At 38.4% G+C, this 16,453-nt stretch overlaps 1 protein-coding gene and 1 long non-coding RNA gene across 2 annotated transcripts in view; one reads left to right on the top strand and one right to left on the bottom strand.

Annotated features, from left to right (window-relative positions):
* The window catches only part of LOC144000505 (uncharacterized), a 33,911-nt gene extending 22,892 nt beyond the window's left edge, over positions 1–11,019 (bottom strand). Inside the window, exons 1-2 of the long non-coding RNA XR_013278265.1 lie at positions 10,971–11,019; positions 3,416–3,496 (exon numbers count right to left, since the gene is read on the bottom strand). This is a non-coding gene — a long non-coding RNA (uncharacterized LOC144000505). The remainder of the gene's footprint in view (positions 1–3,415; positions 3,497–10,970) is intronic.
* The window catches only part of LOC144000469 (neurexophilin-1), a 37,226-nt gene that overhangs the window by 15,605 nt on the left and 5,168 nt on the right, over positions 1–16,453 (top strand). The window lies entirely within an intron of this gene.

Genomic DNA, 16,453 nt, shown 5'->3' with positions numbered 1-16,453 from the left:
TCAGCTCACTGTTGGGTCACTCCTGTAGCCATCGTTGTGTTAGCATGTAGCGCTAACAGCTGCTCTTGACTATAAACAAGAGCCTTGGCTCCGAGCCAGTACAAATTTTAGCATCCATGCCCATGTTTAGACAGTAGAAGAAACACTGAGGTTCAGAACACAGCACGAACAAACCAGGTAAAAAAAAAAAAAAAGATTAGAAAAACACAGTGGGTTGGAGCGGCTGAAACAGGCTGCCACTCTGTATTATTTTCAATAGCACTATACTTATGGTTAATTGCAGAATCATGTGATAATTATGCATCATGTTTGACTGGGTGACACTGGCTTGTCAGCAGTCACCTGCTTGAGCTCTAAATGATGGCTGAGATCCCACTTAAACGTTCCCCCTCCCACCCATGCTTTTTTATGCCGAGCGTGACCCTCCACCGCCACGGGAAGCGGTGTTAAAGTGCTGAGCTGTCACGGTAACAGGCTGGTAATCGCCATCCAGAGCCAGGGGAGGGCCGGGGGAGATTGCGCTTCCCGCAGAGAGCATAGGGGCCTGGGGGCCGCCGCTCACTCAGGCTGAATGACTCGCAATTACCGCCAGCAACGGAGCCGTCGTCGCCTGCCTTGCGCGCGTCCTCCGCGGCTAAGCTAATGTGACAAACGGCGGAATCGCAGCCAACCGCCACCAATCACTATATGTTTTCGTATACAGTAGTCTGTGTCATAGTCTAGCCAAGGCACATATTTTACATTTGAAACATTTCATGCCACCACCAACTAAAAATGTGAAAAATAGTACAGAGTGGACTCCCACAATTTTGCAGTTATTGCTATTCATTATTTCACCTATACCCATCATGGTAATCCTTACTTATTTACATTTGGCAAACACCCTGCTTATTTGTGTTTAATCAAACGTGTCTTTCATGGCGGTAATATAAAATATTCTGACTTTATCTATTCGTGATTCACTATTCACAAATTCACCATTCACTGTTTTTTTTCCCCCTGTGAAGCATAATCAGATATTTACTAAAGAAGAAAAAAAAAATGTATTATGTTATTTCTACAATTGATGATGTCACTAGATGGTGCCAAAGCCTTGGCTAATAGGAAAGTTGTAACTGGTGTAAAAGAAGTATGTTGAAGTGATACATTACAACTGGGAGACTGAGTCGTTGAATGTTAGGGAGTAGCTAAGTTTAGCCTGGAATGTCGGTGGAAGTTGGGGAGAGTCTTTACAAAATGCATGTACACGAGCACAAACCATCTGTAAGCCATTTATTTTTAAGTTAAAGGTGTAAAATGAGGTTGACATTATATTAAATATCACTCTCTCCTGCTGAAAGTGAGATTTTATTGAAATCATGATGATCTCACAATTTACTCACAAATTTTACTGGTGTGTAATATTACTTATTTTAAGAAAAAATAAGTGAAATTTGACAACCTGTTGCTATTTTCCCAACAATTTTTTTAACCGCCAACAGCTCCAGTTACATTCTGAATAAGTAAATTTGTAAGTCAGATTTAGATCATTATTCATAGATATTTTTTTTAGGTGAGCACAAAAATACAGTACATAAATTACTTGATGCAGTACCCAGACTGGCCTGTGAGAGGCAACAATGTGCCACAGGGCTTCCAGACCACCAGAAAAGGCAAAGAAGAAGATAAGCTAGCCATTCTCTTTTCTGATAAATGTAGTGGTAAATTTCTTCTTCCTCTACCAGTCTCCAATGTCATCAGTTAATGTTGATGCCATAGTTAATGCTAAATGAAAATTTACGATACAAATTGGACATTTGTATTGAGACATGAATATTGCTAGGGCTACGGCGGAAGTCTGCTCTCCACTGTTTGCAATACTAGATGTTCTTTTCCTAAGCAATACATCTTTTCCCATTTTGCTTACATTGCACAAGTAAAAGTTAGAAAGCGTGCTGCTGATGGTTAAATCTTACACCTCATATACTCCCCCGCCGCGCTTTAATGCAAAGTGGCGACAAAGTTGTAGCCGTGTGCATTCTTTCCGGAAGGATGTAAAGCATAAAAGTAATACCCGTTGTAATATTCAACAATAAAAAATAAAATAAAAAATAGAGGAGGTGTCAGGCCACAGCGGCGACCTTTTTGAGATGATTCAGCGTTCCGTGGGGATGGAAACGCTTCAAACATATGCAAATGAAACATAAAAAGACAAAAGCACAGGAGGCGAATTAAACTCTACTTAAAGGAGAAACACGGGTGTCCCCTTACAAAGTCTTTTATTCTTCTTCGGATATGTTCACACGCGAGACTCCAAAGCAAATTTTGCCAGGAGGAATGATGACACTGCATTCCAGAAATCTAGGAAGCGGGAAAATGTGTCCCTCTCCATTGTAGAAAGGCTACAAAATACTGCTCGGAGCAAATTGACGCACATCTGTTTGACGTCACACTTTAATGAAACCTTACATGGTACAAGTTCCACTTGTTAAGTTGAACTCCAGTACTGAAATAAGTAAATGCATCAAAGCCAACTATCATTCTCTGATATCGACGTATACAAATATTCTCCTTTAAATTATGTGATTCTGTAAAATGTTGGTGAACTGCCAAACAAGATTACATTTGTTGTCTTTAAATGCAAAAACAAGCTAATTGCATCCACTATTTTTCTTTGGCTTGCCTGAGCGGGATATTTCAGACTTCTCACTAGGAAAAGAGCAGAGAATGCTGCGACTTCAGGGCAAATCAATGCATATCAGACCTCCACAGCAGTCTGACGACAAGCTGTGAATGTTAAACATGAAAGGAAAATGGATTTACATGTATTTGTTACACTTGTTTTGGGGTTTTATTTGACACATTGAAATTTTTGCATGCTAATACTGCATCTCCTTTAAATGTTGTTATGCCCTAAAACATAAAAAAAAAAAAAAAAAAAAAGGGCTTACATTTTTAATCTCAACCATATTTTTATGTTTGTTTGTTTGTTTGTTTGTTTGTTTGTTTGTTTGTTTGTTTTATCACTGGACTGTCCTCACCGAAGTGGGATATTTTAAGTAAGACACCAATCACTCGCAGATTTTCATTATTTGTGGCAGAGCTCAATCCCGAACCCTCGCGAATAGCACGGGTTCGCTGTCTATCAATTAGTTATATACATTTTTCACATTAAGGCATTGAAATTTGTGCATATAAATGTTGAGTCGCTTCAAATGATATTATCTCTAAAACATTAAGGGCCAAATCCACGAAATGTTTGTGTGGCTTTTGTGCGGCATTATCCAGTATACATGGAGCAATCTGGGAGTGACATTTAACTTTCAATAAAAAACTTAGTGATCATAATCCGGGAACCTTAATTCAACATTTTATTACTTCAAAATTGATAGCGTAACAACTGTAGAAAATGAAGCAAGGAGTAGACTTCACGTACCTCATGATTGGCTGCTTTAAAGTGAAGACTTCCCTCCAATTCCATAAATTTCAGTAAAGAGGATGTCAGCAATTGGCGTCCCTACAACAACAGATTAGAACATTAGTTGTCAATGAACCCTGCTATTCATTTTAGGCATTTTTTTATTTTTTTGTTACGTTTTGCAACCTTTAGTAAACCAACAATTTTGGATATTATTATTACAACGTCAATTTTATAAGTTGGGTCCCTCATAAGACAAGGGACCACAGTGTTTATACTGTAACAGTCTGGTTATGACTTCTTGATGGATAGGCATAGCCATTTGATTGATAGGTAATAAGAGGACAGGCCATGCTTCACGGAAATCCAGATTACAAAAGAAGCAGAAAAAAGCAGGAATCCTCTCATCTGTGACCAAAGGGCAAAACGGCGGGAATTCCTTGCTGTTGTTATGAGAGGAAATCCCGAGTTTTTTCGGCAAGACAGAAAATCGATAGCAACCCGCCGTCCGCGGCGCGTCGGAACAAATCCGGCCGGCCGCCTCGGATCGGCGGAATGAAAACGAGTCGGAGTTAATCATCCCCGAGGAATCTGCCGCTGTCAGGACAGTAGACGGAAGAGGAGCGTAGACGGAGACGCATGCATAATGCATTGCGGCATCAACGTCTCTGTGGGTTTACGCACACACACACGCACACTCTCCTTATATTTGCATCGCTTATCATCTAAGTGAGGATTCCCAAAATGAGTGTGTGTGCGTACCGCTCCCATAGGACGCCATCATCACGGCGGGTGGCACATTACATGCAAACTACCTGCTAATCCAGTGGTAGGCAAAGTAGAGCCCGTGGGCTACATATAGCCCGCCGAGCAGTTACATCAGGAAAGGAAGAGTCTTGTTATATATGTGGCATGAATGTTTTTTTTTCTTTTCAATGTATTTCATCACGTCTTTTGTTATTTTTTAAATGATTTCATTTTTCAGTGTTGCCGCACTTAACGTTTGCTCAAAAGGAAACAACACCATCCATCCATCCATCCATTTTCTTGACCGCTTATTCCTCACAAGGGTCGCGGGGGCTGCTGGCGCCTATCTCAGCTGGCTCTGGGCAGTAGGCGGGGGACACCCTGGACTGGTTGCCAACCAATCGCAGGAAACAACATCACATCGAGGCTAATGTTTAGCCTGCGTGCAAATGGTGTTTCCCATTGTAAGTTAGCATTCAGCTAATACATTGAAACTGTTTTATGTTCACAACACATAATTTTTTGTTTTATGTTTCGTTTAACAGTAACCTTCAGCTACGAATGGCACACTTGAAGCCTCTTTTTTTTTAAGAATATTTGTTATATATCTGCAAATTGCTACTTGTTGAGAATTGAGTTGAGTCACCTGCCACCATACAGTGCTCGTATCCATAGGTGGGTAGTAACGAGTTACATTTACTCCGTTACATGTACTTGAGGAACTTTAAAAAAAAAAAAAAAAATGTACTTCTAAGAGTAGTTTTACCACACAATACTTTTTACTTTTACTTGAGTAGATGTGTGAAGAAGGATCGCTACTCTTACTCCGCTATATTTGGCTACACTAAAGTCGTCGCTTTTTTTTTCTCCTTTTTTTCGTTCATTATCTTTACCAGGGACGCCAAAAGCGGTTCTGCCACATGACTGCGTTTCACCAATCAGACGTAGTAACAATAATCACATGACGACTCCTTCCCTTAACATTCTACCAATCAGACGTAACGATGCAGTCACGTGACCACAGGCAGCGGAAACACTGTCGCCATTTGGAACATGTCAGTGGGAGAGGACGAAGCCGAACACCCATGGCCTCAAATAATTAGCATGTTTACCTTACACGCTGTGCGAAATAAGAGCTTTATAATGCGGTGTCTTATGTGTTTGCCGAAATAAACGGACATTTTGGCATATAAAAATTCCACATCAAACCCGAGTTAACATGTCGCAGTAAGTTTGACCTAAATTCCCTTTTTGCTGTATTTAGGGAGGTATTTGTCTTAAGTGTTGAAAATGACCTTTTCACATAGACTCTTTTGCAAACACTTTGTTTACTGTTGCCATAAATGAAACAGATCACCACATGTTATATGGAGGCATGAATTGGCGGTAGCCACAAAGTGTCAAATTATTCACGGTAAAAATAGTTTTGTTAACAGATAAACACTTGACTCCATGTAATGCCAGAACCTGGTAAGAAAACATATCAACGTCTTATTCAATGTAGCAATGATAGCATATGTAGACAAAAAAGATTTAGGCTAAAAAGTACAAGTTTCTAATTGTTATGCTGGATGGGTATTTACAGAAATGTAGTGACCACAATATTTTCAGGTGTACACTCAGATTTAACACATTAATCATCAGAAATCCTACTCTAATATAGTTAACTTAATTTAACTTTGCAAATTGAACTGAATGTGTGATTTCAATGGCTTACTCGCCTGTAAACTCATAGCCTGATATTTTTTGTGTCAACAGAGGGTTCACCCCAACAAAATGAATGTTTTTGTCTGTCTGATTACATTGTTTTTAAAAAATAAATCAAACAGTGTTCAAGCAGTTACTCAGTACTTGAGTATTCTTTTCAGCGAATACTTTTTTACTTCTACTTGAGTACATTTTTTAATGACTACTTTTTACTTTTACTTGAGTAATATTATTTTGAAGTAACGCTACTCTTACTTGAGTACAATTTTTGGCTACTCTACCCGCCTCTGCTCATATCTCAAGTATGAGCGTCATAGCAAAAGTCGGCTCGTTTGAATTTTTTCCCCTACTCCTTTCCCACACACGTCAGCTTGTATTTGCCTTGCTTATCGTTTAAAGTAAGAAGATGTGCGTCCCGCTCCCAGAGGACGGCATCATCACAGCCACTTTCGACGCAAACTATCTGCTAATATAGATCATTACAGCGGAATAATCTACCATTACTCTGCTGGGGCGTTCACACTGGGCTCAAAAAGTCACCGCTGAACACAACATTGATGTCTCATCTTTCGGCCGCCACTTTTTCACTTTTAATTAAAAGACTGCATGTGCTAATTCGACTTGAAGGCTTTATATCCTTTGTATGTAACCCCCATGTGCCCCCTGCCCATCTTCCAAGACTTTGATGCTCCAAACCCAAATATTTTGAGGCAATAAACGGCTTCCCTTGCGCATTTTATCCAGCTGTGAATTTTTTCTTTTAAGATTTGAGTTGAAGAAACTAATGATGATCTTTGAGTGACCTTCTCCAGCTTGACGAAGTATTCCGTTACAAAGTGTTGGGGTGCTTTTGGCGCTAAACGCATGCATACAGTTGGGATTTTGTGGTGGCTAACCGTGCAACACCAGGAAGCAGGATTATGGAAACAGGATTAATTTAAATTAAAGTGTTTGTCTTAAAGTCACTTAAATTCCAAATTCATGCACTGATTCCAAATCCTATTCACAGCAGCTGTGTTTTTCTAATGATCTGCAAACCCCCCCCCCCAAAAAAAAAAAAACAGTTTACTGTGAACAGGAATGGAAAAACATTTTAGATCAGGGTCGGGCTACTGGCAGCTTGTGGGCCGTGAGTGGCCCCTTGATTAATTCATCACCCCTACAATTCTTTTTATACGTCATTTTTATTTTTCCTCAGTTAAATGGGACAATCGAATAATAGCATTTTGGAACCAACGCGTTCACTCATAGACAGATTTTTTTTTTTCCACCATATTTTTGGCTTGCTTTTTGTTTTTGGTTTTTGGGGTGTTACTGGGAGCTAACGGCAAATTTTCATAAAAAATGTACATTATCTATACCCAGAAATTAGTTATACACCCGACAAATTTTGATTTAAAGTTACTTATATTGAACCAGCATTTTTTTTCCTGGATTAGAAATGACATACGTGTCTCCTAGAACAGGGGTCTCCAAGTGCTTCCTCGAGAGCCCCTATCCAACCTGTTTTCCATGTCTCCGTCCTTCAGCACAGCTGAATCTAATGATCAGCTAATCAGCAAGCTTTGCAGAAGCCTGATAACGATCCCGATCACGAATCAGGTGTGTTAGTGGAGAGAAACATGGAAAACAGGCTGGATAGGGGCTCTCGAGGACCCAACTTGGAGACCCCTGTTTTATTGCAAGTCATCAAACTTTGCCACCATGTGCCATCCACATTCTTATTGAGCTTGGTTTTTGAGAATATTGTGGGTTGTTGATTCATGATGGACATGCCAATTTTCATGCTGCCAATTGAAAGTGGTTTCTGGTTCTTGGGTTTAATTTTCTATGAAATCTGAAGAGCTGTGTTATTCATCAAGTTCTGTGTTTTATGAGTCATCACACTTCATAAATTTGGTAGCAATCGGACAAATTCTTTAGGATGGTTCATCTTTTGAAGACCCCTTTGAAATAAGCAAAATGACTCTAAAATGGCAGACTTCCTGTGTCTTTTAAGACTTGGCTTCTCAAAACGTCTTTGTCGCACTACTCACGTTAGACAGGCCAACCAAATTGCTTATCTGTCTAGTATACGTTGTGTCGAAGAAGCCGGTTGGTTCGCCGTGTCAGATGAAGCAGTAGGATATTTATTTAATGTGGGCTAAGAACTAGAGTGTCAATTTAGAAATCATAACCCTTTTCTTGCCACCCAAGCAACAGTCAGACATAGCCAAGACCCCACCCTTAGGGCCTAAAATTCATGCACATACCGAAGTAATGCTTAAATGACAGTTTGACATTATAAATAAATGATGATAAGTTGATGACACGTAGTTTTGACATACTGACACATACTATTGACATACAAGAAAATCATAATGACGAACAAAAGATAGAACACACGGCTGTTTGTTCTATGAAGATGATGTACCTGTTATTCTTTCATGACTTTAAGTCAAAAGATAACTGTCTTTTTATTTCATTTATTTTGTGCTTTTGTAGCAATGCTTTGAAACAGCGATATGTCATATATATATATATATATATATATATATATATATATATATATATATATATATATATATATATATATATATATATATTAGGTAGCAATCAGATCTGTAGGACAGGGTTTTTTTGGGGAGAGGTCATGAGGCGTGTTATGAGACTTGCAAACCCCTGTCCTAGAAGATAATAGGATGTTGTACAACTGGCATCACTGGGATATATATATATATATATATATATATATATATATATATATATATATATATATATATATATATATATATATATATATATATATATATATATATATATGTATTTGAACAAAAAGTGTCACGTCCAAAATTGTTCATACCCTTTGCAAACTGTTGAAGTCTAACGCAAAGTTTTAAACTATTTCAAATAGTCCAAACTGTTCTAAAGCATCCTAATTATCCTGATTGATTCGGAAAAAAAAGCTGTTTAAGTCAACTCAAACTCAATAGGTGAAAAACCGCAGCTCTCTGCAGCAGGTTTGACTGTGGACAGTCATGGCCCAGGCCACAGGATCACACCGTGTGTCTACATTTGTTGCTGCTCACAAGTGTGCAAAGAGCGATAAGGCCATGTCAAAATGTTTTCAAGTTCCAGAACTTCCAGTGGCTACTGTGTAAAGTATTATTTCAAAAGCTGCAAGACATTCTGCACTGTAGAAAATTTCAAATAAAAATTTCCCGTAAGCCAAAAGTGACACCTGTGCTGGACAAAGCGAGAGAGATGAAAAAGAATTTAAGGATCGCCACCAAGGCCATATTGGTGAATGTGGCCTCTGACGATGGCAATGTCTCAAGGCATCAAGGCAGACCATTCAACAGACACTGCACACTGCTGGGTTCTACGGTCACAGACCTGGGAAAACAACTTCTCCAGAAAAAACACTCACTTGGCTTTGCAAATGGTTATCTGGAAAAGTTGAATATTTCTGGTCTTGTATTTTATGATCATGACTACAATGATGTATCCTTTATTTGACGATGACAAGGGTAAGCCTTCAACCCGAAGAACACCATCCCCATTGTCAAACATGGTGGTGGCAACCTAATACTTTGTGGGTGTTTTTCAGCCCTTGGATCGGGGTACTTTATCACAGTAGACGGCATCATGAAGAAAAAAAAAAAAAAAAAAAAAAAGGGAGATACTCAAGATTCTCCAAAACAATATTGGGCAGTCTGTGGGGAAATTTGGTCTTGGGCACCAGTGGACAGTTTAGCTAGCATGACCAAATCCCGAAACACACAGTCAAAGGGGTTAAGAAATGGTTCGCAGACGAAAATATTAATGTTATGCAGTGGCCCAGGCAGTCCAGACTTGAATCTTTCAGTGTAGATGTAAAAGTTTACTGATTAGTATTTTCTAAATTTGACTTAAAAAAAAAAAAAAAAATCACAGTAATCGACTTAAAGATTTGTATCGGGATTAATCGGTATCAAATTAATCAAATCATTACCTATGAATACGGATATGGATCAAATTGCCAGTTCCTAGGCAATTCACACCCTTACGCAGCGGCATGACATGCACATTTTGAGGGGCAAGTGTTCCAGGAAAATAAAGGGCGCTTTTGCACATATGGAATACCTTACAGAAGCATAAAAAAAAAAATAAAAAAAAAGGAAAAAAAAATACAGATGTGTTATATTGGTTTTTGGATACCCATTTGCTCTTGCAAAAATGCAAAAGCTAATCTTCCTGGGGTCCATAAAAGACATGCTGAATGTCGTGTGTGTCGGTCATGACCGATTCGTTCTTTAGAACGAATCTTTTCAGTGAACGTGAGTGAACGGGTCACTTCTTGAAGTGATTCGTTCTCTTCTCAGTACATTTGAGAGCAGCCACGCTCCTGCCGTCAGTCTTCGCGAACGACCAATCAGAAGCGGGAGTTTACTACACATGCAGCCTCACTATTGGTGTTCAGGAACGAGTCACTGAGGAAGTTTCCTGTTCGCGAAGACGTGAACGGATCAGTGAGTGAACGAGTCAGTGGGTGAACGTGTTGGACGATTCGGGATTCGATGAACGAATCTTTCGAACGGTTCTTTTAAATGAACTGATTCTAGTGATTCAGTTCACCTAAAAGAACTGTCATGCCCATCACTAGTTGAATGCAATTTGACTTTTATGTGTTTAAAAAAAAAAAAACAGTCACACCATCAACGTATTAAGTCTATATCCTATATTAATTATAGAGTCGTTCTCAAGTGCTTCAATCAACTGGAGAGAGGTGGATAAACGGTATATCTACATTGTTGGTAAACTTTACGCTCTACGGCAAACGGCATTTCATCACATTTTGAAGTCAAAATAATCCTCACAAATCAAATTACAACAATCCAAAGTCCAAGGCTTTTCAATATACAGACCACTGAGAGCTTCCTCTCACCGTCATTATTTGTATGTAGTGGTCATTACGTTATCTTATTGATTTGGGGTGCAGCGTCAAACTAGCTAATCAGTTATCCAGTCGGCTAATTTATGCTCAGTTGTTTGTGCTGTGTAAGACAGGCTACTTAGCAACAAAATCAGTACAGGTAGGGCATAGAGTGCAAACAATACAATTTCACTGGATTCTTGTGTTAGTTAACACAAAGTTTACCTGGCTGGTGGAGCATGGGAGGAGATGCCTGTGTGTGTCTCACTGTGCCTGACCAGACTGTGGCATGTGACGAAGGGGGAGGGAAGGGGAGAGAGCTGAGAGAGAGAGAGAGAGACAGAGAGACATAGCGGAGGTGTGTGTGTGTGTGTGTGTGTGCGAAGGGGTTGCATATCGGAGCACGTATTAAATTGTACCGCTTTTTTGAAAGATTGTGTCAACATTGACCTCAGTAAACTGTTGACACACACAAAAAAAGCGAACTTTCCAAAGGGCATTTTTTGAGAGACGACCTGGACTCTATTTGTGCACACCACTATACTATAGAATGTGTTTTATTTGCTGTAATATCCAATAAAGGCTTTCCTATTGATTTTTGAGAAGGGTATGAATAATTTCAGACGTGGCACTTTTGTTCAAATGTATATAAAAGCTGATAAGTATTTTTTACACAGTGATGTGGTGCCTCTTGTACAACATCCTATTATCTTCTGGAAGACAATACAAGTAGTGGCCTACTGTAGCTTTAAATCAAAATTTGCTGGGGTTATTATGACTAATTTTGGGCTTGACTGTACATATTCATGATGCGATACAACTCAACCAATTACAAGACGATTCACTGCAATTACAATCTGATTCGATATGGTTCACTCCATTTAAATTGCAATGTGATATGATTCACTACGACCACAAAAAGATATGACGCACTCCAATTAAGATATGAGTCACTCTAATATGATCAAATGATCTAATATGAGTCACTCCAATAATGCTAAATGCTCCCATGACAATCTGATGTGAACCGACTGACTCCAATTACAATGCCATGTCATTCAATTCATACCAGTAACGTTATGGAACAATTTAGTCCAGTCCACTAAGTGATTTACTCCCATTATGATGTGATACAACTGACTCCAATTATGCAATACAATTCAGAGCAATTATATGATTCAGTGTAATTATTATAATTATAACATGATTCACTCCATTATGATGCCGTTTACTCCAATTATAGTACAAATCACTCCAATTATATTTACAATACTAAACTATTCAAACAATAACAATATGATTCATTGCAATTTTCTCCACCAACAATGCAAAGTGATCAAAATTGAGCTATAGCTCAATAATGATTGACAGTATACTGACAAGAGAGACAAAAGCCTGCTGAAAATCAATCAATCAATCAATCAATCCATCAATCAATTTTGAAACAATTTTTTAGGCCTCAAATTATTGCCAAATCAGACAATGAAAAAAATATCTTTTTTTTAATTGATGTTTGATGAAATTCCACCTCAAATTATATCCATTAGTTGAGTTTCATGAGGAAACAATGTCAGAACTAACGCCAATAATAGCTACTATTTTGGGCCCATGTTAACATCTTAAATCATGTCACAAAGATGTAAAATTGAACAGGATCCAAACTGATCCATCATTTGTGCACATAAAATGACATAAGAGTATGAACCCCATGTATACATACAATATGAAACAAGATTAAGGATTCTAATTCAAGTGTTGTGGTTCATTTCTCCATTGTTTGGTAGTTTTAACATGTTTATCTCATGAAAGTTCCATTCAGACAAATAGCCAGGCTACAAAACTGAGCTAACAGGCTAACTCGTAATTCCTGCGGGCAACAAAGAGCTCCACTGTAGATGTGATAGGTCATCAACACTTAGTAAGGGCCTCCTAAAAATGTCCGCGTGCCAAACACTGCAACATACAAGATTAAAAAAAAAAAGCCGGAGAGATCAATTTTATGAGCGTTTTACAGTGGTGCCTCGGATGAAGATTTGTAAATGCGCCTGCGGACCGGGCTCATTGACGTGTGAGAAACACCTTTGGAGAGCGTTTCTTAATAGCACAGCTTTATTGTTTAACAGGATTATAGCCCGCCCTGGCGTATATATCGACCCAACCGCCAAGACCGCGAGGCTAACGGACCTTGAATTTCGGATTTTCTGTCTGAATCAATTGCAGGATCCCTCAGGGCATCTCCAGCATTCCATTGCAGGGGTGCTCTGGGAATAACTCACACTAGAGAGTTTCTTTCTCTCTCTCTCTCTCTCTCTCTCTCTCTCTCTCTCTCTCTCTCTCTCTCTCTCTCTCTCTCTCTCTCTCTCTCTCTCTCTCTCTCTCAGCCAATCTAAACAAAAGAATGTAATACCGAAGTTTGTAACATTTACACACGTTATACAGTATCACATTGATCAAATGTCACCAACACCACCATGGAGGTGTGAACGGTAAATTAAATATTGATCAAAGCTTTAATTTGTTTTCGTGGCACGTTCCTTACCCCCTTGCTAATAACCAGAGGTGGGAGTAAAGTCACATATTGTCACGTACAGCAGGGGGGTGTTTGCTAATGGTATGTGGACACAAGTGCAGGGTTGCAGGCAAGGAAGGCAGGAGGATTATCCGGGAAAATTCTTAACAAGTGGCCAAATAAATGGTGATGGTGTAACAGAGATGGAAATCATATCATGCAACGTGGCGACCAGTGTTGCCGGTAACGCGTTACTAAGTAACGAGTTACTCAAAAAAATGTGCTTTTCAAAGTAACTAATAGTCTAACGCGTTACTTTATTCTACAAAGTAGTCTGATTAAAGTTACTGTCCAGAGATTCAATGCGTTACTCCACATTTTCATGAAGAAGGCAAAATATCTTACTGTTGTAACAGTCACAAACAACTGCTGCTAACTACGAAGATGAGGCGGAAGTCATTGATCACCACACTGAATTCAGCCATGGTCTGGTCGTGAATGGTTTGCACATTCAAAACAAAAGTGATGATACTTTTACTACTCGTTTTATTAACCAACAGGCAACAAAAAAGTGTACATTATGGACCATAAAAGTGGTAAAAACAATAATTTATTTCCATCCTCAACTGGTCCGTGAAGCATTATGGGATGAGGTTGTCTCCGCCCTCTCGCCAGGGGGCGTGACGTCAGACAAGTCACGCTTTCAGCATGCACGAGTCGACTCAAGTGTACACACTTGGAATAGCGGACCAAACAATAGAGGAATTTAGGGGATTTTCATTTTCAACCTGGATAGATTTTTATTTTTTGTTTTATAAAAAGTATTTATGTTACAAGAAGTCAAGAGAGACTGCCTATTTTGTTTTTCATAAAAAAAACACTTTATTTTCATGTTAAAAATGCACTTTCAATAAAGTATTTGGAACTCCGTTTCTACCGCATTATTTTTATGTTGAGATGATGTTATCGGCAGCTGCTGAAAGTAACTAAAAAAGTAACTTTTAATCTAACTTAGTTACTTTTAAAATCAAGTAATCAGTAACACAATTTAGTTACTTTTAAAACCAAGTAATCAGTAAAGTAACTAAGTTACTTTTTCAAGGTAACTGTGGCAACACTGGTGGCGACCAAATGAAATACAAAGTGACAACGAGACATGAGGAACAGACTCACTATCACGGACGACAGCCATGACGCGACATTGACCACATGACGATGGGCAATGAACTGAGACTGACGAGACAACAAGAAACACCTGGACGTGACAAGTGGCTGGAGGGAGGCGATTGCTAGATGCTACGAGCAGGTCTGGTGAGAACACGTGGAGAAGAAGACATAACAAGCAGACTGGAAGAGTATGAAAATAGACACAGGAACACAACATGGAACAAAGCTAAATCTCATTTAAAAAAAAAAACAATACAAAAATGCAGTGCATGGCACATAGAAGTCTCATGTTTTAATCTTCAAGTAAAAAAAATAAAAAAAGTCCGACGTTACTATGGCATTAATAAAGCAAGTCGAGACCCCACTAAATTAGAAAGAAATCGACCCAAGTCAAACCTTGGTCATTCAGTATCTGGACTTGTGCTAATTAGCTGTAGTACTACTAACAGTACACCTTCACAATATTTTTTTACCAAACCAGGCCTTTTACGTTAACATCCGTTCAATTAAGCTCACAACGAAGCTTAGTTAAAGTCCCTGTGACGTGAAAATGTCTTATAAATGTGAAAAACCACGGAGAAGAGTGTTGTTAACAAGCCTACCTAATCTGAATATGGAAAATTTTTTCGCTAAGTATTCAAATCAGGCTAAAAAAATAAATAAAAAATGGTGAAGATTTTACATATCCTGTCAACTTTCTAGACGTTGTGGGTGTATCTGCTGAAAGTGCTGAAAACACGTCCCGCTCTATTGTCAACTGTCAATAAAATATGTTTAACTTGGTGCTTGCCAATAGCTAACTAACTCACAGGCTAACATGCTTCTAAGCCCACCGGCCACCAGATCAACCAATATGTCATCGCCTTACTCTGTGTTGTGCCCCAGTGTGTAGGGTCCATATAACAGAGACACTTGAGGGAAAGTTAACTGGTTATTAAACACAGCGGCACACATAGTCTGATGCTATTACTGAAAGACATTTGAGCACAGAGCTATTTCTTGCTAGTCACAAATGCTACAATATTTGTGTTTCAACTGTTAGGAACCCAAATAGAGTTTAATGCCACATCTGAACTAGGGCCCAACCGATATGTTTTTTTTTTTTTTTTTTTTTAGGCCGATGCTGATTAATGGCAGAAAAAAAAAAAAAAAGATTACTGATTAATCTGCCGATTATTTATAAATTTATAAGGCATAAAATTAACCCCTTCCTCAATTCCTTTCAATGGATGCCACTTATGCACAAACTTTCGCTATTAATATTCTTTGCTTTGAAGGACAAGTCCATATATATATATATACATATATATATATATATATATATATATATATAAATCATGAAATATACAAGGTTATTGTATAGATTTATGTGTCAATAATAAAAGCATTCTTTTTTTTTTCTTTCTTTTTTTTTTTATTTATTTATTTTTTTTTACAACTGTTTTAAAGCATTAACCTTTTCTTTTATATATTTTTATCTTGTGTCATTTTCACAAGTCTTGGGACTTACTGGGCTAACCCGGGACCTCGGGGATTGTATTTCGTGCCATGACATGTGTGTTAAGACAAAAAAAAAAAAAAAAAAATCCTTGAATTTTGCGAAAAGAAAGTCTTTAAATCCTTGAAATATCAACTTCATAATAGTATAACTTGAAAGGACAATGACAAAATAAAAACTTATTCTTTCCTGCATGACCGGTTTCTGTTCCATGTACAGCACTTTGTATACAGCAATGCTTGTTTTAAAGTGATTTATAAATAAAATCGAGTTGAGTTGAAGTTACCTGTCTTTGTGGGTTATGGAGGCTGAGACGAAGTTACATAAGTAAACCTTGCATATTGCCAAACATTTTCTCTATTTAATCAAAAACATAACCCTTGAATTTTAAATGCAATCATCTTCTGAGCTCCCTCTGGGATACTCACTTCATGAGGTGGCCTCTGCACCCCGCATTGCAGCACACTGGTGGGTTGCCAGGCTTGTGTACATGCACAAAAACTTTTTTTTTTTTTTTTTTTAAAGCAAACCAAA

Source organism: Festucalex cinctus, chromosome 1 (genome assembly GCF_051991245.1).
Source record: "Festucalex cinctus isolate MCC-2025b chromosome 1, RoL_Fcin_1.0, whole genome shotgun sequence".
NCBI lineage: Eukaryota > Metazoa > Chordata > Actinopteri > Syngnathiformes > Syngnathidae > Festucalex > Festucalex cinctus.
This window is presented reverse-complemented; position numbering and strand designations above follow the sequence as displayed.